Genomic DNA, 26,186 nt, shown 5'->3' with positions numbered 1-26,186 from the left:
ATGTGGGGAGAAAGGGATTCTCCTTCACTGCTGTTGGAATTGCCGACTTGTTCAGCCCTTTTTGGAAAACAGTATGGATGTTTCTCAAAAAAAATTAGAAATTGAGCTCCCATTTGACCCAGCAACACCACTACTGGGAATTTACCCCAATGATGCAAAAAAGTATAGTAGAAATGACATCTGCGGTGTTCATTGCAGCATTGTTTACAATAGCCAGAATATGAAAAAAGCCGAATGCTCAAGAACAAAGGACTGGCAAAAGAAACTTTGGTACATCTGCACAATGGAATACTATGCAGCTGTTAGAAAAGATGAAGCCATGAAATTTGCATATAAGTGGATATTGTCAAAATAGCAATACTCCTCAAAGCATTGTACAAATTCAATGTGATTCCTATAATTATACCCATGGAATTCTTCAAAGAAGTGTATCAAACACTCCAGAAATTCATAGGAACAAGAAACATCCAACCCCATAATGAAATGGGGCGTTGAAATGAACAGAAGCTTTTTTTTTATGGAATCATGCTAAGTGAAATGAGTAAGAAAGGGAGGGACAGACATAGGACGATTGCACTAATTTGTGGAAATATAAGGTAACAATATGAGAGATTTACACCCAAGAATAGTAGAGATGAGTACCAGGAAGATTACTTCACGGCCCAGAAACTGGCTTCATATGCTGGAAGAAAAGCAATTCAGACAGAAAAGGGACCACCAAGTAAAGGATGCTTGGAAGACCCACTCGGGATGGGAGATGTGTACTTAGAGTAGACTATAGACCAAATTTGATCAACACTTAATACCTGCATTGCAGACCACAGTACCTTTAAGGAGAGAGCGAGTAAAAAGGGAATCCGGCTGCCACAGAGGCGGATGGGGGGAGAATGAGAGGGGTTGTGGGAGGGATACTGGGAACACTGCTGGTGGAGAATGGGCACTGGTGGAGGGATGGGTACTCCATCATTGTATGACTTAAATGTGAGCACAAACGTTTGTAAGTCTATAACTGTAGCTCATGGTGATTCATTAAAAATAAAAAAAATATTTAAAAAAGTGGTATGAGGGAGACTGATTTTTTTTTATTTCTGCACTTGGGGGAAAGCTTTTAGCTTTTCAAATGAGGTTTGATGTTAACTATGGATTTTACAATAATTTCATATAAATGTTAAAGAAGCACCACATTTTTATCTTTAATTGGTTTTCATTAACTTGGAAGTTATGGCTTAACATCTCTCTGTATGAATAGAGATATGTGTAATCAACAGCAGAGTTTCCACTGACATTCAATCACCAAACCTCTCACCTCCTTTTCATCTGGTAGCCATAATAATTTTAACAGACTAATTAGTTTCAGCAATCTCATTTGCATTAGGAATTTGCATTCCACACATTAGTGAAGCCATTTTGATAATTTTCTTTCACTTAATTACCTATTTCACTTAGCATAGTCATCTCAAGTTTTATCTATTTACATTTTGTCCCAAAAGGCATGAATTCAACTTTTTTAAATGCAAAGATGTATTACATTGTGTTCCACCGGATATATATATATATATATATATATATATGTATATATATATCTCACAGGATATTTATTTAGTGATATGTCCATGAATATATGGCTTGACTCCGAATTTTATTAGGAAAATGCTATGAAAATAGGGGTGTAAGTAATCTTCTGAAATAATATTTAATATGCTTTGACTAAATACTGTGGGTGGTATAGCTCAATCTTACGGTATTTGTAAAATTTTAAAGGTTTCTCCATGTACTTTTCTTTAAAGGTTATACAAATGTACTTTTACACCAATAGCATACTATGGTTTTTCTTTTCTCCATATCTTGGTTAATGTTTGTTCGTTTTCAATAATAGTATATAGGTTGTCATATGTAGGAAATGATATCTCAGTGGGTTTCATTTGTATTTCCATAAAAAAGTCATGATCATTTTTTCCAACTGTCTACTGAGCATATCCCATATCTTCATTGGAGAAGTAAATGTTCAAGGAGCTTTGCCCAATTAAAATACCTTTTGATAAAGCACTGGTAGAATTTTGAAAGAAAAAACAAACACCGTAAAAAATTTGGGGGAAGAACTCAGAGATAGTACAGTGCATAAGGCATTTGCCTTGCATCAGTGGACCCAGGTTCAACCCCAGCTTCCCATATAGTCCATTGAGCAGTTACAGGAGTGACTCCTGAGTGCAGAGCCAGATATAAACCCTGAGCATAGCTGGGCATGATTCAAAGAGAAAAAAATGGTTGAAGTTGTAATAAAAATTTTTCCCAAAGAAGATGTATAGCTCAACAAAAGACATATAAATGCTCTGAATCACATATTATCAGGCAAACGCGAATAAAAACAACGAGATATTATTTCACACTAGTGGGATCGAGATTGGCACACATTATATAGAACAAAAACAAGTCCTAGCATGGATGTGGGTAAAACAGGATCTTCATTCACTGGTGATGGGAATGTCATCTGGTTAAAGTATTTTTTTTAAAAACAATATGGACACCTAATTAAATTAGGAATTAAGCTTCCATATGACCCAGCAGTTCTACTTCTTTGTAAATACACTAAGTGTTCAAAAATTCTATTTACAAAAAACATTTACACCTCTATGTTAATTGCAGCATTATTCACAGTTGCCAAAATCTGGAAACAATCCAAGTGTCTAAAAAACAGATGACCAGATAAAGAAATGATTTTATATCTATCTATCTATCTATCTATCTATCTATCTATCTATCTATCTGTATAAAGTACTACTGATCTGTAAGAAAATACAAAACCATGAACCTGTGCTGCTACATTGATAGATCTGGAGAGTCTCAGGATGAGCGAAGTTAGTCAGAAAGAGTAGGAGAGACACAGAATGATCTCTCTCACAAGTGGAATATAAGGAAAAATGGTAGGGGTATAACTTGATCGCTTGATCCCCCGTTATTCATCGATTTACTCAAGGGGGTGCCAGTAATGTCTCCATTCATCCCTGTTGCGTGCTAGCATAGCCCAATGGCATCTGTTCGTTCTAGGAACATGCAGAGCCTCAAACCGATCATTCAGGGTCTTGACAAAGAAGTCTGACCATCTTGTAGGTGGGCGTCCATGCGATATTTTGACATTGTGTGGAATCCAGTCAGTAATGGTTCTAGGGGTATAACAAATAATCAAAATCAGTAGAAAATGAGAACTGGAATAGAAAATCTGCACAGGAGAGTGGAGAGAAATTGGATGGAATTGGGGGACTATGGAACAGTAGTATAGAGAAGGAAACATTCTGGTGGAGGGTGTATGCATAGCCATTCCAGCACCATGCCCTATCATTATCAGTAGTGTAAGTCTATCCTTAACAGTATTTATATTGTCTAAAATAATAGTAAAAGAATTACACCTGTACTCATGGTATTCTTATTTACAATAATCAAAATCTTCAAACAACAAAAGAACCCAAAGACAGGTAAAGGATATTGATTGTGTGGTAAATAAATATAATGGAAATTCACTTAACCATAAGAAATTGAGCTCCCATTTGACCCAGCAATACCACTCCTGTGAATATATCCCAGAGAGGCAAAAAAGCATAGTCGAAGTGACATCTGCACTTGTTTGTTCATTGCAGCACTCTTTACAATCGCCAGAAACTGGAAAAAACCTGAGTGCCCAAGAACAGAGGACTGGTTAAAGAAACTTTGGTACATCTACAGAATGGAGTGCTATGTAGCTATTAGAAAAGATGAAATCATGAAATTTACATACCAGTGGTACTGCATGGAAAGTATCATGCTAAGTGAAATGAGTCAGAAAGAGAGGGACAGACATAGAAATATTGCATTCATCTGGGGAACATAAAGTAACAAAATAGGAGACTAACACCCAAGAATAGTCCAGATAAGTACCAGGAGGTTTACTCCATGGCTTGGAGGCCAGTCACACATGCTAGGGGGAAAGGCAGCTCAGATAGAGAAGGGAGCACCAAACAGAAGGTGTTGGGAGGATCCTCCCAGGATAGGAGATGCATGCTGAAAGTAGACTATAGACCAATAGACCGAACATGATTGCCACTCAATGCCTCTTTTGCAAACCTCAGCAACCAAAAGGAGAGAGAGAACAAAGGTAATGTCCTGTGACAGAGGCGAAGGAGGGGGTTGGGGGGGATGGGGGTGGGTGCGAGGATCACTCTAATCAGTGGTGGTGGAGAATGGACACTGGTTGAGGGATGGGTATTCAATCATTGTATAACTGAAATCCAAGCACAAAATTTTGTAAGCCTACCACTGTATCTCATGGTGTTTTTTTATAATAAAAACTTAAAAAAAAAGAGTAGCACACCACATTGCATGAGATATAACATTGAAAGCAGCCAATTTAGATTAAGAAAAATATTAGCACACAAGGCTTAACCTGTAATAACATTTAGTAATCTCTTATATGAGAGCATAATTGCTCCAGGGTGAGATACAATAATCTTTACACACTTATTTCTAAGGAAATATTTTTGACAATTTTTAGCAAATTATTCATAACAAGCAATACAGAATAAATTATTGAGGCATGCTTGGGTGGTGGTTGGTAAAATTGGAAATAATGGCGGTGGGTAGATGGAATGATGCTTGGATTGGTGTTGGAATATTGAATGTAATAAATCATGAACAACTTTAAAAAATTAAATTAAATTTAACAATAAATTAAAATTGTGAAATTAGACTTTTAAAATACATATAGTAATAGAAATGAATTTTATGTCAATTAAAATTTTTAAAAATCGAAGTAATAAAATAAAATGTATGTATATTTCCTTATTATCCTTGTGATTATTGCAGGACCTACCAAGACAGATTTTATTTTATTTACTTATGGTTCATCTCTTTTTATCTTCATCAGTTTTTTTATTTTGCTTTGTTTTTGTTTTCAGACCACTGGGCTGTGCTCAGGGATACTCCTGATTCTGTACCCAGGGATCACTTCAGACAGGGATCAGTAGACGGACCAGCGGGTGCTGAGGTTTAAGCCTGGATCAGACACGTGCAAGATAGGTGCTCTGTCATCTGTAAAATAAAATGTATGTATATTCTCTAGCTCCCTTCATCAGTTTAATTACAAGATATCCTATTTATTTATTGTAATAAGTCCACAAATATTGTTTAACACATGTAATTCTGCTATACCAAGCTCTTCACCAGGATGCCCTTATCCCTCCACTTTTTTTTTTCACTTCTACATTAGATTACCGTTTATTTTCATTGCACTTTTTTTCCCCCCTTTGTTTTATTTTATTTTTTTTAAAGTTGTAGATTTACAATTTTTTGTGCTTTGGTTTCAATTATACAATGATCAGATACCCATCCCTCCACCAGTGCCCATTTTCCACCACCATGGATAATATCCCTCCCACCCCCATCCACCCATCCCCCCTGTCTCTGTGGCAGGTCAATCCCCTGTGTTCTCTCTCTCCTTTTGGGTGTTGTGGTCTGCAAAAGAGGCATTGAGTGGCAAACATGTTCAGTCCATAGTCTACTTTCTACATGCATCTCCCCTCCTGGGAGGATCCTCCAAACATCCTTTATTTGGTGCTCCCTTCTCTATCTGAACTGCCCTTTCCTCTAGGATACCCGGCTGGCCTCTAAGTTATGGAGTAATCCTCCTGGTGCTGATCTCAGCTATTCTTGGGTATTAATCTCATACTTTGTTACTTTATATCCCCCAGATGAATGCAATCTTTCTATGTCTATCCCTCTCTTTCTGACTCATTTCGCTTAGCATGATACTTTCCATATTGTACCACTTGTATGTAAATTTCATGACTTCATCTTTTCTAAGAGCTACATAGTACTCCATTGTGTAGATGTACCAAAGTTTCTTTAACCAGTCATCTGTTCTTGGGCATACCCACCATGTACAAAAGTAAGATCAAAATGGATTAAAGACCTCAACATCAGACCAGAAACCATAAGGTACATTGAAGATAAAGTTGGCAAAACCCTCCATGACATTGAAGCTAATGGTATCTTCAAAGATGCCACGCCACTGGCCGAGCAAGTGAAAGCAGAGATAGATAAATGGGACTATCTTAAACTAAGAAGCTTCTGCACCTCCAAAGAAACAGTGACCAAAATACAAAGACAGTCTACAGAATGGGAAAGGATATTCACCGAATACACATCTGACAAGGGGTTGATATCCAGGATATACAAAATACTGGTTAAACTCCACAAGAAGAAAACATCCAACCCCATCCAAAAATGGGGCAATGAAATGAACAGAAACTTTCTCAAAGAAGAAATCCGAATGGCAAAAAAGCACATGAGAAAATGCTCTACATCATTAATCATCAGGGAGATGCAGATCAAAACCACAATGAGATACCATCTCACACCTCAGAGACTGGCCCACATTCAAAAGAACAAAAGCAACCGATGCTGGCGTGGATGTGGCGAGAAAGGGACACTCCTTCACTGTTGGTGGGAATGTCCACTGGTTCAGCCCTTCTGGAAAACAGTATGGACGATTCTCAAAAAATTAGAAATTGAGCTCCCATTTGACCCAGCAATACCACTCCTGGGAATATATCCCAGAGAGGCAAAAATGTATAGTCGAAGTGACATCTGCACTTGTTTGTTCATTGCAGCACTCTTTACAATAGCCAGAAACTGGAAGAAACCTGAATGCCCAAGAACAGATGACTGGTTAAAGAAACTTTGGTACATTCCTCCACTTTTATTCCAATATTCTCTTCACCCTCCAGAGCACAGTTAGATCAATTTAATTGATCTTTTCCAAAAAGAGTTTTTAAATTAATTTTTTGCAGTTAATTTTTTATGGTTCTACATTTATATTTTATTTATCTTCTTATCTTTATTATTTTCTCTCTTCAACACTGGACTTATTTTTCTCCTTTTAGAGGAGGAAGTTCTTGAAGTGAGTAAAAGGATTGTAGTTGGGGACTTACGTATTTTGTCCTTTCATTCTTATGAATTTCCTTTTTATCAAAGGATCATAAAAGTATGCTATTTAGCTGCCAAGACATATATATTTTCCTTCTTTGATTCTGTTATTAGTTTCTAGTTTGATTCCATTGTGACAGTACAAAATATTTTGAATAATTTGTACTTTTAAAAATTAATTTAAGGCTCAGAATATGCTCCATCTTGGTGTATATACAAAACTGTGCGTGTGTATATACACACACATACATGTATACATTATAAATAATATATATTGAAAATGTGTATTCCTAAGTTGTTAGCTGGTATGAGCAAAGGAATTGGTCCTTACTATTATGCAGATACTTCTTACTCTATGGTCTTTTTCTGTGCTCAGTTACAAAAATTGTGAATTATACCAAAAATAAGCCAGGTCATTCTGTCCTCTATTAATTAGTAGTTTTGAGAAAGTTTATATTTTTTGTAGCTTATCTGAGATTTCATTAATTTATTTACTCATCCCTTTATTCACTTATTTATTCAGCCACCCATATATTCATCTATTCTTCTACCGAATATTTCTTAAACATTATGTGGCATAGATTTCAGAGTATACAAGGATTTGTGTTGGAGATAAAAGCAGACAGTTAGAATGCTTCAGAATGTTACTATAGAGAAATGTGGAATCTTGTTGGTTTCATAACTATGTAAAATCTTATTTAAAGGAAAGGTATTGGTCTTTATGTTGAAGTCTGGAGGACTATTGAACAATAAAGGTGAAGGTAATTGAGTTTCAGAAGTTGATAGTTTTACAAGAAGAGAGAACAACAAATAAACATATCCTAAGGCCTTGATGCAGAAAAGATAGAAGGAAAGAAGTTTAGTGAGTTTTGGATAATATGTAATGAGATTAAAATTCAATAGATTTTTAAGATATCTGTAAGATTTTAAGAGTGCTAAGAGACAAGCTATGTGGAAATCACATCTTTTTACTATTTGAGTAAGGATTGATGGGCTAGCTGGTTAGAATTTTCATTTACTTTCTCCTCCAACTACCCCATCTGATTTTATTTTTTCCTTTGATACTTTATATAGAACTGGAGAAATAAAATAACATTGGTAGATTAGAATCAAGAAATAAATATTTGATTAAAATTATTAAGCTTATCACGAGACTAACTGCTGTGTAAGATTATTTAAACAAATCTAATTTCCCAGAAGGAACTACTAAACTGTATCACTAATTTGTTATAAATGCTTTGAATTTTCTTTCGCCAATCGTTAGTTATAGCTGAGGTAGTCAGCAAAATGCAAATACTTAAGATAGGACAAAATAATTTTATCTCATGCCATTTTTACACATGCACTCATATAGATATCCTTTTTATGAATATGATCTTATTTCTGGCACTTGCATTACATCCATAATAAGCAATATGCCAAGAAAGGTGTTCTTTACTCCCATTATAACAGCCTTTCCAAACTGTTGGTGTCTTCTGCTGTTCAGTGCAGAATTATTTTTTCATTGTTCATATTTGTTGACTTCAATGACCATTTGTAATATATAGTTTGTCTAAAGCCAATTGTATTGGCACCTTTAAACCTTATGCAGTGGGGGTTGTCAGCTGAGTATGAGACAGATGAACACATAAGGAGATAGACAAAACACAAGGACTTTCCAAACTTTAGGTAACCTGGGCAGCCCTTAGTAATCTCACAACCTGCCATTTGTTCAAAACACTATTGCTTCCCCAGCACTCTTCCCAGCCCTCAGGCTCCTAACAAGTGTGCCAATACTGACAGAGACATTAAGGATACTTAGCAAGCACATCAACATTCAATAAGTACATAGAGATCAAAGACTGGGGTATTTTACATAACCATAGGCACACTTGAAATATAAAGCTGTGACAATTTTCTGTTCTAGCTTTGCTGAGGTCTGAAAAAGCCTAAACAGAATACCTCTAGGTATTCTATGCTTACCTAAGGCATTGTTGCAGTTCACAGATGCTTATTCTCTATTCTATTATTTCTTTCTATATTATTATTTTCTGGGTGCATTTCTGCAAACACTTTGCATTCTAATAGCTAAACTATCTTACCTAGGGGCATATTTCATCTTTGTGGTCCTTTGTTAGAGGACTAATTTCTACATAATTTGAAAGAATAATTTGTACAATGAAAAAGTGTCATTCTTTATCAATTTTTTTAATCAAAATCTTCTCTTTGTCCAAATATTTGTGACCCCTGTGCATTGCTGGATGTGACCCAAAAAGTGAAAAAAAACCCTTAAAACTATATTCATCCATGTTATATTAATATTATTCACCTTCCTTGCAATCAGATGTAATAACAAAATTCTTGCCTGGAATGGATAAGAATATGAATTATCTTAATTTTTTCCAGCTTGCAATTATAGATTCATCAGATGAACCATCTATTTCCATGTCAATATCTTTATGGTAATGGGATCAATTTAAAAAAATAAAAAGCTAATGGCTGTTATTTATACATTTAATTGTTACACATTATAATGATAATAGTATAATCCTATTACATTATACAATATAATGTATTATGTTTAAAATATAATTAAAATAATAAAATGATAATTTAATAAACTAACTCAATCACTCCTTTAAAAATCTGCAGCAAAAGTCACAACAGAAAGGGTAATTGTTTTTCATTCATTAATTATGATGTCAGTGGGCCCCACTTGTGGTTTATGAGTGGGAAGGAGAAAGATGATCACTTTCTCCCTATTCACCTCTGACATTCTGGATTCTTCCGGATCCAGGGTTACTGGTTTCTTGTCTCACATTGAAGAAGAGAATTTCAGGAGTAAATGAGCAGTGAATTTACACAGTTTTTATTTGGAGCTTTTGAAGGGAAGGAGGGAGAGAGTGGAGAGTAATGTGCTCAATAGAGAACCTGGGCTTCTCCAAGGGTGGAGAGAGCCCCAACTCACACCCCATTATTAGATATGGAAGCATAAAAGTCCACATCTCAGGAGGGGAGATGTGGGCACCACAAGTTCTTAGGCACTACATGTGCTTGTCTACTTGGACACAAGCAGCGCATGCATGCTCTTCCTTTGCTCAAGGTGGCTTTCATAGGGTTTTTCCAACCTGCTCCTGCTTGGGGCTTCTACCTAAGTAATAGTTCCTTGCTAATGAGGTTAACATGGGGGAGCAGGGGTAGGGTTGGGTTGATGATGGTCTTCTTTGAAATTCCTTTTCTGGCCTTTTGTTTCTGCAAGAGCTTCTCTGGATCTGTTGCTTTAGATTGGTGAGTGGTTATTTAGTTCCTATTTTTAGTTCCTATTTTTCTGCAAGGTCAGCTTTCTCCATTGCCTTGGGAGGGGGCCTTCCCTATCTACCTGCCTGCCTACATCAGTTTTATATAAAAATTTTGTTATAGCTATATATTATGGAGCGATAGCACAGCTGGTATGGTGTTTGCCTTGCACATGGCCGACCTGGGTTCGACTCCTTCCCCCCTCTTGGAGAGCCCAGCAAGCTACTGAGAGTATCCTGCCCTCGTGACAGAGCCTGTCTAGCTCCCCGTGGCATATTTGATTAGCCAAAAACAGTAACAAGTCGGCTCACGATGGAGATGTTACTGGTGCCCTCTTGAGCAAATTGATGGACAATGGGAGGACAGTGGACAGTGCTGCATTATCTCTCTTGTATTTGAGGATTTCCTTCTCTCTTCTGCTCAAAGAGAGGCTGTATCTCCTTGGGCTTAGCCATTTTGATTACTGTGTGTGTTGAAGTTATGTTTAGTTCTGTTTTCTTTGGTTCTCTTTGGGCGTCTTAAATATGTACACAGGTTTCCATCCAGAGACTCAATGGGATGCCTCAGCAACAGAATTAAAGCAGTTAAAGAATAGATTTGTGAATTCAATGATATAACACAAAAAACCCCTCCGTCTGGTGACTTTATTAACAGTGTTCCACTTGGTGAAACAGTGACAAATTTAAACATAATATGAAATTTTGGCAACAATTACCCAAATTATAGGAATTCTAGGAGCAAACAAAGAGAAGAATGGTTGGTTGAAGAGTAAAAACTCAGAACCTCCACAATCTCTGGATGGAAACTCATCTGTGCAGTGATTTGCAGAGTTTTGCACTCTCTCTTCCCCGATGGATCTATTACAGAACTTACGATATTACTGTTCTGATATTTGTGTCCATGTGTAGTTCACTAGGCTCCTTTGTCCACCATCTTGATCCTTCCTCCTGTAAGTGCTTGAATTTTTGACAGAATTTTAAATACAGTCACTGTCACTGTCACTGCCCTCCCTTTGTTCATCGATTTGCTCCAGTGGGCCCAGTAACGTCTCCATTGTGAGACTTGTGATTACTGTGTTTGGCATATTGAATACGTCACGGGTAGCTTGCAGGCTTTGCCGTGTGGGCTAGATACAGAGTGGGGTAGATACTCTCAGTAGCTTGCCAGGCTCTCCGAGAGGGGTGGAGAAATCGAACTCGGGTCTGCGGTGTTGGCTGCATGCAAGGCAAACATTCTACCCTCTGTGCTATCGCTCCAGCCCAGAAGATTTAAAAAAAATTATTCCACTTATAAATTATTGTTTACTTATATAAACACAACAAGTTATTATTCTTATTTTGTAGCTTTCCACTTTATTGTTTTGGTGTTGACTTTGGGGTTTTCTATGTGTATGATCATTTCTTCTGTAAATACTGATAGTTTAATTTCTTTTTCCTATACAGATCCTTTTACTTTTTTTCCTTGTCAAATTGCTTTAGTTTGTACTTACATACTTACATACTGTGTTAAATGTTATTATAAGAATGAATATTCTTTCATTATGCCTGATTTTAGAGGAAAGGCATTCTGTTTTGAGTCTTTGAATGGAAAATTAGCTGTTGTATGTAGTTTATACTGAATTGAAGAAAATTTCTTCAGCCTCTGTTTTTGACCTAAGGAGCGTTGAAGTTGTCAAAAAAATCTACTTCTATTGCTAAGTTATATGTGCCAACTTTGGTTGATCTCGTGAAGTACATTAATTGATTTACATGTATTGATCTATATTTGAATCATTGGAATAAATTCCTCTTCGTGTTATAATTATTTTAATAAATTGTTGAATTTGGTTTGCTGAACTTTTTTAAAAAATTTTTATTAGTGAGACGCCATGAGGTACAGTTGTAGACTTACAAATTTTGTGCTTGCTGAACTTTTTTGTGGAGATGTTTGCATCTAAGCTTAACAGGTACAGTGATCTATAATTTTCCTGTTTAATAATATCTCAATTTACCTTTGGTGATCGGGTGATGTTTTCTCATAGAAACTATTCGGAAACTTTCATGTTTCTTTAAATTTTTGTAACTTTAGAAAGAGAAGTAATTGGACCTCTTTGAAATTTGATAGTACTCCATAATAAACTCATCTGAACCTTGCCATCTTATGTGGAGAAAATTTTCTATTACTCTTTCAATTTCCTTGCTGGTTACCAATCTATTTATGTTTTTCTTCCCTTCATAATAGTCTAGAGAGTTTTATAATTTAAAAATTCTTCCATTATTCTACATCCTCTGATTTAGTGACAGATATTTATTTATAATAATTTAAAATCTTTTATAATTTTGTGGAATTTGTTGTAACTCTCTCCTTTCATTTATTGTCTAATTTAATAATGTTTTAAATTTCTTATACAAGAGTTCAACTTAGGGTTTGCCAATGTTATTCTTTAAAAAACCTGCTATTGGTTTAATTTACATTATATGTTTTTATTTTTATATCATTTATTTCTCCTCTGATTATTAGTATTCTTATTTTCACTAATTTTATGTTTCATTTTTCTTTTTATAATCCCTTAAGATGTGAATATGTCATATGCATGAGCTTTTTCTTACTTCTTGATATAAGCTATATCGCAATTAACTACCCTTTTTATACTGTTTTTGATGTGTCTCAAGTATTCTGACAGCTTGTATCTTGATTCTTTTGTCTTCCAAAGAACCATATCATTTATTCTTTGATTTCTACTTTGATTCAGTACTTGTTCAATAACATACTGTTTAGTCTTCAGATATTTTACTCTATCTTGGCTTTATTTTTATGTTTAATTTCTACTTTCATTGCACTCTGACATATAATTTCTGTCTGTATTGAATTGAATAAGTGTTTTGTGTCCTACCATGTGCTCTATCCTGGACAATGTTCTATATGCTCTGTAGTACAATGTGCATTTAGATTTGGTAGGTCAGGAGTTTACATGTTTGATATAATTTTGATTTTCATGACTCTATTGATAGTTCTTTTGTGTCCTGCATATGGTCTCCTTTGGATAATGTTTCAAATGCACTGGAGAAACCTATATTTTCAATTTTAATTTTAGCGACTGAAGATCCATGGAATGTCTATTTTTGTGCAATGTGTTTGGGCCACAACCAGGCATCAGAGTTTACTTTCAGATTTATGCTCAGAGATCACTCCTGATTATCCTTGTGGGAACATATGTGGTGCCAGGGATCAAGTGTTTGTCATATATAAGATAGTGCCTTATCCCCTGCACTATTTCTCCGACAGTAAGAAACGTCTATTAAATCCAACTTCTCCAACAAACTGTTTATTATGCTATTTTATTATTGATTCTATGTTCTGTTGATCTATCCAATAGTAAGACTGTATGACTGTATCACTGTCATCCTGTTGTTCATTGATTTCCTCCAGCAGGCACCAGTAACGTCTCCTTCATCCTAGCCCTGAGAATTTAGAAAGCGCCACATTCAAGGCTCTTTCAGGGTCAGAAGAATGAGACCCATCATTGTTACTGGTTTTTGGCATATTGAATACACCACAGGGAGTTTTCCAGACTCTGCTGTGTGGGCAGGATACTTTTGATAGCCTGCCAGGTTTTCCAGAGTAAGAACTAGATAAAAAGATGTCCCGAATGTGGCTGCGTGCTTCTGAGAACTGGGTTTTATAGTCTCTGGGTCTTGGCCCTTGATGGGATCACATGGCGCCAGGGGGGCAGTTGGTGGGTATAATGACTACATACTGGAAGATGGGGGATCTGGGTGGAGGAGGCCCCTGTCCCAATCCGAGCAGGCTAGGAGATGTATTCCCCGGGTCCCGCACACGTGGGTTCCTCTGCCGGTTCCTTCATGCATGAGGCTCATCCAAACATGTGGAGAGTGGTCTTAAGTATGGCTGTGGCTGGAACTGGAGGTCTTCAGCTGCCGGGGATCTGTTCGGGGTGGGAAGGGAAACTCAACCCACCCTCCTCCAAGGTGCCCTGGTTCGGACAGCCAGGCAGGGAGGCAGGAGACTCTGAGCTCTTCTCTTCCAGAAACTGGGTTTTATAATCTCTGGGTCTTGTCCGTTGATGGGATTACTTAATAGTAAGACTGGGGTGTTAAAATCTTCTATTACTTTTGTTTTTGCTCTTAATGTTTCTTCTCTTGTCTGTTACTTCTTACTTTAAGAAATTGACAGTTCTTTCATTCCTTTAATTGAACTTATAGATACACAAGAATTTTGTTTTTCAACTTAGTATTTGTTTCTTTTTCCTAGTTTTATCTTTTGCACATTGATATTTCCCTTTTAGTTGAATCAATTTCTATATCCTCCTTTTCTTTTTTGGGGGACGGGGAGGTGGTCACTTCTGGCTCTGGACACAGGAATCACTTCTGGCTGTACTCAGGAGATCATATGGGATGCCCAGGTTGGCCATGTGCAAGGAAAGCTTCCTACCTGCTGTACCTTCAGGCTCTTCCTTTTCATTGTTATAGATATTTTTTACCTTTACAATGCAGTTTGCATCTGAAGTTATAAGAACATTTTTTATTTTTAAAGAAAGTGGTGACTTCATTATGGAAGAATGTTTTATTGTTTTATTGTTTTTATTTTTTGTTTTTTAATTTAAAAAACACTTTATTGTTTCCTTTTATTTAAAAAATCACATATCTGTCTGCTCTATGTTGATTTCCTTCCCTTTTATATAAGACTATTTAGAATTTCTTTCAGAATTGGTTTAGAAGCAATTAATGCCTTTAGCTGCTAATTGTATGAAAATGTTATAACTCAAATCTGTGTGCTAATATGGCAATATAGAGAATTCTTGTCTGGAAGTTCTTTAGACTTTATACCATTCTTTTCTGGAATGTGAGTTTTATTTAAAAAATGTGATGAGTCTTATGGAGGGGTCTTATATATGCTAGTCTTGGCTTCTCTCTTGCTGCTTTTAGAAATCTATGTGTCTGGTTCCTGCCAATTGAATTAGTATGCTTGGTGTCCTTATGTTTGAGCTTACTTTGTAACTCCTTGGAATTCCCCTATCATATCTCCTGCTCTTCAGATTGAGGAAATTCTTAGCTATTCTTTCTTCCACCAGAAACACTCCCCTTTCCTCTTTTTCTAGAATCTGTATGATGAAATATTATACCTCTTGATGTCTTATGACTTATAAATGTTTAATGTTTTCCTGATTTTAAAGTTTTTTTTTCATTAAACAATTTTAAATACCTTATGCCAATTTAAAAATGATATAGCATTGCACAGCAGGTATGGCATTTGCCTTGCATGTGATCCACCTGGTCGACCCAGGTTTGATTCCTCCACCCCTCTCAGAGAGCCTGGCAAGCTACTGAGAGTGTCTTGTCCGCACAGCAGAGCCTGGCAAGTTACCAGTGGCATGTTCTATATGCCAAACACAGCAACAAGTCTCACAATGGAGATGTTACTGGGCCCGCTTGAGCAAATCAATGAACAATGGGAGGACAGTGACAGTGACAGACATTTGAATTGCAGTAATGTGGTCTATCAATACCCTGTACCTTTTCATTATATTGATTCAGATTGTATTTTAGGTAGTAAGTGATGACAATATCATTCATAATAGTGCTTCAATTAGCTTGCTAAAAAGAGATTTGTTGCAAATAGAATCAATCTCTTTAAAAAGTTACCTTAAAAACACTCAATGTAATTGTTTTCCTTTCTGCTTTCACTTCCACCAACATGAAAAGTTTGGGATTAGACACATAATGTCAGAAACAAAGTAGACTGAACATCCATTTCTTTTATATCTCTATTAATGGAACAAGTTTCTTCAAATATGTTCTTAATCTTCTGGTTTCATTAGCAACTTGTGACATAAAAATGTAATAGCTTCATTGAATATCTTTCGTATAACAGAATTTACTATTGTAAATAATCTCAACGATATGTCAAGAAATTGAATCATCCCAGGTAGACTGGTCTCTGGATTGACAACTTTGGAACCTTCTAGAAACGGGGCAGGTGGGTTCTCCACCCAGCTGAAAGGCTCAGTAGCTGCTGCCAACACCCGACGTCCCAGACATATAAACCTGGCTACTTCCACAACCAATCTTGAAGAGATGTCAAACTGATGAATTGCCCAGTTCCTCAGTTCCTGCAGCATATTGTCACATATATGGCTATATGATATCTCCAAATTCCACAGTATTGATGGCCAAGCACAAACAGAGCAAACTTGATAAGAAATTTGTGTAGAAGCCTATGAAACTCAATGAGCTAAAATAGAGATAGAGAAGGCTCAATCAGCACTATCTAGGTCAGCAAATCCTTGGATAATGACTTTAGTAACAACATTGTATGAAATAACAATTTTCACAAAATTTCTTTTACTGACCTATTTTTTTATAATTTCATTTGCCATTTTGTCATAACAAGCAATTTAATGTAGATGATTTTGTGCCTGCAAGGTACAACCATCTTCACAAATTTTCTTTAACTGAACTACTTTTTGACAATTTTATATGCCATTTTGTTATAAGAAGAAACAAAAAATAAATTATTTTGTGACTGATAATGGGGCAGACATGAAGGTTGGGTGAGAAATGCCAGTGATGCAACCCAAATAATGAGCAATGCAGTCAAGGATGCTGACCCCAAAGCTAGTGTGTGTGATTCAGAGATCCAGCACATGCATGCAACCTCAGAGAACCAGAACATGTGTGTAACCTCAAAACACCAGCAATTGTGTGCAACCTCAGAAAGCCAGCACATATGCACACACTCATAGAGCCAATGTATGTGGGCAACCACAGAACCAACACTCGTGTGCACACTAAGCAATATAATCCAGAACATAAACGAACCAGAACATGTGTGCAAACTTAGAAATCCCTAATGGGTTGCCACCTCTTCCATTACAAAAGCCCCCACCACAAATGTAATTATCAATACACAAGTAATTTTTTATGTTTTAGTGTGTATTGCCTCTTCATTTTATTTGTATGCTCATGCATCTTTTATAGAAAACATAGATGTTGAATTTAAAATAACCTCCCAAATCCAAAAGGAACAATTAATAAAGGAAATAACTTGGAAAGTTAGGCATCTTAAAAGCAGGCTTAAATGTAATAAGCATCACTGAGCATAAGAAATTATATCTTGGCTTCTTCTTTATGGAGAAGCCCATGTTCTCTCCTGAACACACAAATCTTCCTCCTTCCTTATATATGTCTAAATAAAAATACTTTACTTCAACAATAAAAATATTATATGTTGAGTATAATAACTATATTTTACACAGTGCAATGACTATGGATGCACTCAATAAGTGTTATCTAAAGACAGCATCATTTTTTTCTTTCCCCAATACAGAATGGGACTAAATAAGAAATTTCATTCTTAAATGTGTTATTAAAACATGTATGAGTTCCCTAAAGGTGATAAACATCAGTATGATTAGAGACAGATCAAAATAGAAAAGAGCCTGGCAAGCTACCTGTGACGTATTCGATATGCCAAACACAGTAACAACAAGTCTCCTCATGATGGTGACGTTACTGGACCCGCTCGAGCAAATCGATGAACAACGGGAGGACCGTGACCGTGACAGTGTGTATTGCAACAAGTATTACTAAGTAAACTATTTTGTGCCTTCTAAGGGGCAAGCTTGGAGGCAAGTGGGAAACTAGGGATATTAATGGAAGGAAGGTTACATTGGGTTGGTGTAAAAAATATACTATTCTAAAGTACACAGTTGTGTAATTTTTTGTATCGTCACAGAATTGTTCAAGTATCATGATTATACAATTCCAAACATTTTCATCATATTTTCATCATATCGCCTTGCCAAACCCACACTTGTTAGAATTTATTTCCTATTTTCCCACCTACATAGCTACTTCTCTCTCTCTCTTTATATATATATATGCATATATATACCTATTTATGATATGTTCATCTTTGCATTTTTCCCCCACAAATGTGTTTTTTTAGACTCTGGGACAATTTTAAGTTTTTCTTTAAATTTAGTTTAGAATTTTTTATTGGTATAATATCCATTTTAAAAAATTTACTTGGTATATCTACACAATGGAACACTAGCTGTTAGAAAAGATGAAGTCATGAAATTTACATACAAGTGGTACTACATGGAAAGTATCATGTTAAGACAAATGAGTCAGAAAGAGAGGAATAGACATAGAAAGATTGCATTCATCTTGGGAACATAAAGTAAACAAAATGGAGAATAACACCCAAGAGTGGCCGAGATTAGTACCAGGAGGTTTGCTCCATGGCTTGGAGACCAGCCACACATGCTAGGGGAAAAGGGAGCTCAGATAGAGAAGGGAGCATCAAATAAAGGGTGTTGGGAGGATCCTCCCAGGATGGGAGAAGCATGCTGAAAATGGACTATAGACCAAACATGATTGCCACTCAATGCCTCTTTTGCAAACCACAACACCCAAAAGGAGAGAGAGAACAAAAGGGAATGCCCTGCCACAGAGGCAGCGGGGGATGGGGGGTGGGAGGAATATTGGGACCTGTGGTGGTGGAAAATGGGCACTGGTGGAGGGATGGGTATTTGAACATTGTAATTTGAAATACAACCACAAAAATTTGTAAGTCTAAAACTGTACCTCATGGTCTTTCACTAATAAAAATTGAAAAAAAATTATTTTAACAGATTAAAATTTTTAAAGTTTGCTTCACTGTAAAGCTCAACTCTGATCATTTAATTTTCTCTGTTTCCTTCACCAAACTCTCTTAAACCCTTAGTAGCTATCTTCTTTAAGAGGTATGATAGGCTAGTACTTAAGTGTATGATATTTGAAAATAAACTTATTTTTATATATAATTTCTGCTCTATCATTTATGAGTTTTATATTTTTGGGCCAAGTTATTTATTTATCTGACCTGTGCATAAGATGAGAATAGAAATAATATTTAGATCAAATGGTATTTGTAAGTATTGAATAGTTAAATAAATGAACATATGACACATTGGTTGGTGATATTAGTAACTTGTTTAATGTGACTACATTTTCTATTATCTACAGAATATGATGTAATCTGTCAACCTTCGATGATGCCACATTCTTCGTTACTCTTCCTTATTTGTTCTTATTTCAACATTTTGTTATGTATTATCTAAAATTAATTTTGATAACATTCTTTTACATCATAAGTCTTATTTATTATCTGGCTTTTGGGGGGGATACATTTACGGCAGGGCTTATTCCTGATTCTGTGCTCAGAAATGACACCTTGCAGGGCTCAGGGATGCAGTGCTGGGGATCAAACTTAGGTTGACCACATTCAAGGCAAGTGGCCTACCTGCTGTGTTATTTCTCCAGCCTCTTATTTATATCCTAGATTCAAGTGGAGCTCTCCTATGCCAGTTGGAACTCCTCATAGAGAGTGGCACTAACTAGTGATAGTCAATTAATTTCAATTCATTAAATTCCCAACTTGAAAATATCAAATGAGTTTCAGTACATCACATTCAAAGAGGAAAGACTCTTGCCAGCATTGTTTTATAGTTTCTGAAAAACTTGAGTAAAATTTTTTCAATTTTATTTGGGTTCTATTCTACAAATCCTAGAAAACAGCCCTTTTGGGGGAGAGCGGGGATCTAGTTTTACTTTAGGGTTTATCTCTACTGTATCATGCATAAATCTTTAATATTTACCATTAGAATACAGTAATGGGAATGTCAAGGGCATAAAGGCAAAAGTGTACACTACCAAGAATGGATGTCCTTCAAAAAAGTTTAGTTTAATTTAGTTTAATAAAAATTTAGTTTAAAAGTTTGTTTAATCATCATAAAACTCTCTGTAAAGAAATAATAGTAAGGCATTGGAGATGAGATTTCATCCCTTTCAGAAAACAGCACCACATGGAACGCTGAATATATTTGTCTCTGCATGAGATGATATTAGTGGCCTAGAAATAGAACTTAGTAAAATGAAGTTCACAGTCATAAATAAACAACTGAAGGTTTAGAAGTGGTGAGAAGAGATTTAATCAGAAAATCATTCATTTAGTGTTAATGGTTTTTCATATCAAAGTCACCACGGAGGTTAGTAAAGGACTAATTAAAGCAGAGGGACAGAAGGTGAAATATATTTATTTGTTCCATAGCTATTGGAATTCAGAAAAAGTACACTAGCATATTTGCTTCTCAAGAAAATTGTGTATCTACTTGCTTGATCACCACTTGTGTCAACCACACGTGGGCCAATTCTGCATGGTAGGATGCTTTGTTAGAATGTGATCCAGTTGGAACAGTGCTGGCTAGAATTGGACTGTAGGGGTGCAAAACATAGTAAGAGAGAATTTAATAGACTTTCTCGGGAGATATTTCTGCTGTTGAATTGGCTGCTATAACACAGCACAAGTATCTGGATTTGTTGTCAGCTTTGAATATGACTGAACTAGAAAGTAGGATAAAATTTGTGTAAGTCTACAACAATTAGCAATATAATTTATTGGTAAAGGGCACACACTCAGGAATTTTATTTACCTGGGGTTTAGTTTCTGCATTCTCTTTCTCCTCCCATCCATAAATATAATGTACAGGCAATATGCTGTTGCCAGGTTAGTCAAAAACTACTGGAAGATACCTGGGGTCTTTTGAATACCACATAGGAGACCCCCACACAAACGTCAAAAAAACAATAATTAAGCTGTATAAATTGCTGTGGAAGAAATGAACAGGGTCTTATGATAGTGAAAGGGAAGTATGTAATGAGACAATGTGGTAAGCTTTCATGATAGCAGCGAAAGGGTTATCAGTGTGAAGAGCTTTATTGCATACTCACTGAGCAGATAGATCTCATAGTTTAAAATGATCTCATTTGTAAACAACGGGTAACAACAGCACTTTCTTTACAAAATTATCTTGAAAATTAAAGGGTTGATACATACTATTTACATCCATTCTTGTAACTAAGTGCAGTTATTTTTTATTGATGTTATGAACAAAGTCTAAGAGCACTAAAGTTCTCTTCTTTGAACTAATAATCCCTGTATTTTTTGACATTCTCAGAAAATGCTTCCCTGATATCTTGCTGCTTTGGTTTTCTATTTCCAGGTGCTGAGATTGGAGTTTTGAGTACTATCTCCATATTTTTATACGCTTGCTCTGGAAAGGGACCCAGCTGAAGTTCTGGGTAAGTTTTCTTGGTAAAGAAGTGAAAAAATGTTGGCAACATAGGCCTGAGAAAAAATACTTAGAGAGATAATTGGTGTTCATAATTTTCTAGTTACACTCTAATATCCCTCACATATCCTTAAAAAATAAGGAGATGTCACATTTAAGAACTATGATGAATGAATAAATTTGTCTTTTATGTGGGCTGTAATCCACTAACACTTCCCAATGTTGACTTTAGGCACAAATTGAACCTGGAAGATCTATATTAATATACTTTGTGTTATAATATTTGTTTTCTCCAATATATTTAAACCTATGAAAATCATTGATAAACCCACTACTATGTCTTTATTCCAAGTTTGAAGAAACAGACAATACAATAGAAGACAAAATATCACAGCAAAGGGAGAAACTGATTTTACAGTGGTGTCTAGAGAGAAAAAAAATATCTCTGGGGGATTGCATTGGACTTGAAGCTTACTACATGCCAAAGTTTTTTGAAGCCACGTAATGCTCCTGAAGTGCTTCATTTCATGCCTGAGAAAATAAGAATGAAGACATTATTAACATCACAAGATTAAATTAATTAATAAATTAGGGAGGCTCAGAGCAATTTCTTTCATATTTTAAGCAACCAATAGGCTTACCATTTTGTGGGAAACTGAATTTTTGATTACAGCATCCAATTCAGATCAAGGAAGAAGCCAAGTCTGTTTCAGTGCGGGCCAGACCACAGAGAGTTGGGTCCAGTTTTCTTTGCCATACAGACATATTTTGTTTTCACCACCAAGTATTTTTTTTACTTTGAGTTAAGCTCCAAGTTTAATTCAGGCTTCAACAGTGGTAAAATATACATAACATAAAATTTAACACTTTAACCATTCTCCCACAATTACCTCAATATCTTTATCTTCCTGTTTCCATATTTATATTGCCTTTCTATGTAGAGCTCTCATACAATGATGTATAACCAAAACCTTTATGTACTTGTTTTATATTTAGAAGTTTTAATTTTCATGGAATTCTTAAATTAGAAATAAAATTAAATAAAATATGTAGATTTTTCTATATTAATGATCAAACTCAGTTAATAATATTTTATGTTGTTTTATATTTTATTTTTAATTTTATTCCATTAACATTGGTTTACAATATTATGGATATGCAGGAGTTGAACTTCACATCTTCATATATATGTAATTTTAATAACAGACCCAATCAAAATTAAAGTAGCAACCCATCTTCAAAAAGGCCCTTCTTCACCTTCCTCCATTCTCTGTCTTCCTGCCCTGTAATAACCACTATAGTGGTCATGGTCACTAAGTCTAGACATGGAGTTAGTTTTGTTGCTTTTTGCCAGTGTGGATTCTGTCACTGTCACTGTCCTATTGTTCATCGATTTGCTTGAGTGGACACGAGTAGACGTATAACCATCAAATAATTATCTTTGACTTGTTACTTATTTTACTTAGTATTGTCTGCTCACATTCCATCCATTTTGTGTCCCTCCCCCCCACCAAATGACACTATTTCATGTTTTTAATGGCAAAGTAGAATTACACTGAATGGATATGCCCAGGGGCTGGAGCGATAGCACAGCGGTAGGGTGTTCGCCTTACAAGCGGCCAACATGGCCGACCCGAGTTCGATTCCTCTACCCCTCTCGGAGAGCCCGGCAAGCTACCGAGAGTATTCGATATGCCAGACACAGTAACAACAAAGTCTCCAATGGAGATGTTACTGGGCCCGCTCGAGCAAATCGACGATCAACGGGAGGGCCTTTACCTTTGGGCCTTTACCTTACCTTTGAGGATATGCCCAATATTCTTTATCTTTTCGTTTGTTGAGAGACATTTAGGCTGACTAAATAGCAAAGCCTTATAATCAATATTTTTACCATTTTAAGTACGCATGTGAGTGGTACTAAAGTTATTCATATTATTATGTAACCTTCACCATCGTTCCTTTGACAAATTTTACCTTATCACCTGTGATTACTTCTCATGCTCAACCTATAGTAAACACTCTTCTGCTTTACATGTATATGAGTTTATTTCTCTAGATAACTGACATTAGTGGAATCATAGGATATTTGTTCTTTTATCCCTGATATATTTACTAATAAGATTTTCAAATTTAAAACCTAACCATAATATATTTGTATTTCAACAGTTCCTATATTCTTAAATTATTCAATAAAAATAGATATCAAAAGGGATGCTTTTTAGGGATTAGCATTGCACACTGGAGGAATATTTTTCCTACCTTAGCACATTACCTATTTTATCTGAGTTCTGGTTTCAGAAATTTATATAAAAACTATTTTAATAGTCTAGGTCCTTTATCCTCCCTTTCCCCTAGTTATTTTGCCTTTCCATGAAGAGCTTTCATACAATGATGTATAACTCAAAATTTTTAATGTACTTGTAAAAAAAAGCGAGGTACAAATGACCCAGAGGGCCTTGAGATAAAATTGTCTATTCAACTGAGTTTATTTTAGTTCAAAGGAGATAAGAAGGGCCTCCAAATTTTGTAGGATAAATTATTCACTCAGTCTCACCAATGACAGTTCATTAACACCTAGTAATAAATTGAGGACATCTGGTTTCTTTTTCCAAAACCATTTTAGTTGTTATTTTTGGGCCACACCCAGCAGTTTTCAGGGCTTATTGTTGATTCTCTGTTCACGGATCATTCCCAGCAGTGCTTGGGGGACCCCATATGAAGCTAGAGATTGAGATAGGACTGGATAAAAGTAAAGTAATATTATTTCAAAACTTTGGCTTCATATATTTAATAATAAATATGATATGTTAGTCTCTTAATTACCTGCGTGAACTTAATAGCGTTTTCTCTCAACATGAATTCTCCAGAACAATATGAGAGGAAAATAGATGCAGAGTTCTCATTTCTTATGATCCCAGGAAAACTGGATACTGTGTGCACTAACTGTTCAGAGACCTTCTATCCTCTTGCCCTTCTTCTGCTAGGGTCTGAAATAATGGCAATGAGCAGTATCCAGAGTATTTTTAGAAGACTCTTAAAATGTTCAATTTTTATGTAGGCATATTAATATATGTGGTACTGACCAAACAGTGCAGACTTCATAAGACTAACAAGGACCCTTTTTCACATTTTAAGTGACTTGTCATCAGCATCTCTTGAAACACTTTTGCATTCCAAATTCCCAATACGCATAATAATGCAGTATTTTTCCAACTTTTATTTTATTAGAGCACTGTGATTTACAAAGCTATTCATAGTTGGGTTCTAGACATAAAATATTCCATCACTGAATCTACCACCAGTGTAAACTTCCCTCCAACAATGTTCCCAGGTTCCCTCTCTGATCCCTGCCCCCAGCCTGCCATTGTGACAGACACCCTTTTTAGAATGTAGGTAGATGGATTCCAGGACCCCTTGGATTCCAGTGTCATCTTAGTTAATTGATATATTTGATCTCTTTGTATTTTAATTCAATCATCTGGTAGTAAGTGTTCCAGCATCTGAGCAGATCACTTACAACTATGGAAAGTATAAAATGCGATAATCCACATAACAGTCAAATGGTGGGTAATGAGGAAATAAAATGCCATAGTATTTTCAGTCAATTGTATAAAAAACAAACATTAACTCAAGAGTGATATCTGAGTCATTTTTTATACAAAAAGTAAGATCTTTACTATCTTATGAGAAAATTACATCTCTCCTTCTATCCAACCCATTACATTGCCTCTTTACAAGTGGGGGCAGTAAATACATTCTAAAGTCTAGACTGTCGACTGATAGTGAAAGCTTCTAGACAAAGGAATATGTTCAGCTTCAATAGCTACAGCTGGGAGAGTATAATTTTTACCTGAACTTTAATAGCAATGATTTTGCTGCATTTATTAGGATCCAGTAAAAGAAATAATAAATGGGATTGATGCCATGTGAAGAAGTTTTCCTGGACCTGTAGTACTGTTGTCAATTATTTTGGACTTTCCTTCTAGTTGTTAATGAGAGAAAGGCCTGTGACAGGAGGTTTAGGGTGGGTAGGAAAATTGATACCAATGTTTTTATCCCCTCTTAGCCCAGATTTAGCATACTATTATACAGTGCTAATACATCATGAAAAAATGATTATTGACAATTCTCAGCAGTGATTGCAGAGTGTACAAGATGCTAAACACAGTTCTTTCAGCTGACATTTTGCAAACAGATTGAACTGGGTGCAGGAAAGAGGGAGAAGGGTCAGGAGATGAGATTATCATCACGAGGAATTTTTTTCAGCCTGTTCAAGCTGTCGCTTGTTAATTATATTTAGCTCTTGTCACTGTTGGTAAAAGAGGGTTATGAACATGAAATCTTCCAGCCTTTTAATTCATTTGTAACAAATCACCGATTGACCAGCACAACTGGATTTGCATTTTAAGTCATTTTTGGAATCCTTCCACCAACTAATACAATACAGATAATTCCTTGACAGTGTTCCAGAGATAATACAATTATCATTGAATTTTTTCAGACAAGCTTTATATTTATCTACTTAAAAGAATCCTATTTCTTTGCTATAATCTAATCTTACTTGGACCTATCTTAAATGAGACGGAGTTTGATGTAAAAAAAGATAAGCTGCGTATAAGCTAAGATGATTTTGTCTACTGCTCTAGACAGCACTTCTATGTAATCTATGTCAATAAAGAGCTCATAGTCTATAGCTCTGCATCCTTATGTCTAAGGTAGCTTCAAGCAATTTCCACTAAAGTTTCCAATTATACTCATAGAAAGAGATCTTGAGGGAACATTTATTTTATTTCTCCCACTACAGTAAGAATTAAATTATAGTTATTCCTGCAAACCCTGC

Source organism: Sorex fumeus, unplaced genomic scaffold (assembly GCF_029834395.1).
Source record: "Sorex fumeus unplaced genomic scaffold, SorFum_2.1 ptg000058l, whole genome shotgun sequence".
Classification (NCBI taxonomy): Eukaryota; Metazoa; Chordata; class Mammalia; order Eulipotyphla; family Soricidae; genus Sorex; species Sorex fumeus.
This window is presented reverse-complemented; position numbering follows the sequence as displayed.